Source organism: Otolemur garnettii, unplaced genomic scaffold (assembly GCF_000181295.1).
Source record: "Otolemur garnettii isolate 467f Iridium unplaced genomic scaffold, OtoGar3 scaffold00151, whole genome shotgun sequence".
NCBI lineage: Eukaryota > Metazoa > Chordata > Mammalia > Primates > Galagidae > Otolemur > Otolemur garnettii.
Window position 1 is genome coordinate 1,061,675 of NW_003852546.1, and position 2,075 is coordinate 1,063,749.

The 2,075-nt window shown below is 50.5% G+C and overlaps 1 protein-coding gene across 1 annotated transcript in view; it reads right to left on the reverse strand.

Annotated features, from left to right (window-relative positions):
- PSKH1 (protein serine kinase H1) overlaps positions 1-2,075 on the reverse strand; it is a 32,981-nt gene that overhangs the window by 1,546 nt on the left and 29,360 nt on the right. The window lies entirely within an intron of this gene.

Sequence of the window (2,075 nt, forward strand, 5' to 3'; positions counted from 1 at the left end):
GGCAACCTCCAACTCCTGGGCTCAAGCGAGTCTCCTGTCTCAGCCTCCCAAGTAGCTGGGACCACAGGCACCCGCCACAATGCCTGGCTATTTTTTTGGTTGCAGCCATCATTGTTGTTTGGCAGGCCTGGGCTAGATTCGAACCTGCCACCTTAGGTGTATGTGGCTGGCGCCTTAGCCACTTGAGCCACAGGCGCTGAGCTGGCAATTAGATTTCTTAGTCTGCTGAAAGGCCAGGGGATCCCCAGGGCAAGGAGGAACCAAGACCTTCTCAGGAGCACTCTCTAGTCTGTAGTACTTCTCTAAGCCACGAGAGGCTCCTGGCAGCGATGTGAGCCAACCTAACTTCAATCCCTTATGTTCCCAGGCAAAGCTCCATAAAGCCTGCTCTGAGACAGGTATCTAGGGCTGTCTCATCTCAGCCACATGCCAAGCAGGTGTCTGTCTCAGAGCCTCAGGCTGTAGGTTTCTTCACTGGCTGAATCCTAAGGTTCTCAAGGTAAAGGACATTTGCCAGGTGTGGTGGGTCATGCTTGCAATCCTAGCATTCCAGGAGGCCAAGGCAGGTGGATTGCTTGAGCTCAGGAGTTCTAGACCAGGCCTGAGCAATAGCAAAACTGTCTGTACAGGCTCAGCGCCTGTGGCTCAAGTGGCTAAGGCGCCAGCCATATATACCTAAGGTGATGGGTTCAAATCCAGCCCCGGCCTGCCAAACAACAATGACAGCTGCAACCAAAAAATAGCCAGGCATTGTGGTGGGAGCCTGTAGTACCAGCTACTTGGGAGGCTGAGGCAGGAGACTCACATGAGCCCAGGATTGGAGGTTGCTGTGAGCTGTGATGCCACAGCACTCTACCCAGGGTGACAGCCTGAGGCTCTGTCTCAATAAATAAATAAATAAAGGGTGACGCCTGTGGCTCAAAGGAGTAAGGTGCCACTCCATATGCTGGAGGCGGTGGGTTCAAATCCAGCCCCGACCAAAAACTGCAAAATAAATAAATAAATAAAAATAGAAAAACTAGCCAGTTGTTGTGGAAAGCACCTGTAGTCCCAGGTTCTCAGGAGGCTGAGGCAAGAGAATCACTTGAGCCCAAGATATGAGCTATGATACCATGGCACTCTGTTGGAGGGTGACAAAGTGAGACTGTCACAAAAAAAAAAAAAAAAAGGTAAAAGACACTTGCTCAGGCTCTCGCTTAGTCCCTGGTGCTTGAGGCAGTTACTCTAGCTGCAACTTTAAGACTGTAATATTGGGCTGGGCATGGTAGCTCACACCTATAATCCCAGCACTTTTGGAGGATGAGGCAGGTGAATTGCCTGAGCTCACGAGTTCGAGACCAGCCTGAGCTAGAGCAAGACCCCACCTCTAAAAAATAGCTGGGTGCTGTGGTGGGCACCTTGTAGTCCCAGCTACTTGGAGACTGAGGCAAAAGAATTGCTTGAGCGCAAGAGTCTGAGGTTGCTGTGAGCTATGACACCATGGTACTCTACTAGGGTGCAACAAAGTGAGATTCTGTCTCAAAAAAAAGACTGCAATTTCAAGTTTATTGTTCCCACTGGACTGTAAGGAGCTGGAGGAGCCCTAGTTCCTATAGCACATGAGGCACTCAGTAGACACAGGCTCATAGAGTAAACAACCCATGTTGACCAACTAATGAGTGCCCATTCCTGGAGCTGCTTCCAGTCCATGGGGCTCTGACAGGTGGGGCTATGAGCCTCTTTGCTGGAGGGTGGGCCCTGAGTCCCTGCCTCTCCTAGGAGCACTCATGGGCTCAATGCTTCTCAGAAGGTGAGCACTAGGACCTTCCGTAAATCTGTTACATATGGTTCTACTAGGATGCCAGGGACCCTATCATTTTGCTTCCTGCCGGTCGAGGCCTAACCGTTCTACCCCATGGTACCTTTAACCTTCAGCAACTCTCTGGGGCACTCAGAAAAAGTCTATGGGTCCACGTTCGGGGCACTTGCATGACCATTCAACAGACACACACCCACTCACTGTTGATTTCTTTCTTTCTTTTTTTTTTTTTTTTTGAGACAGAGCCTCAAGCTATCCCCCTGAGTAGAGTGCTGTG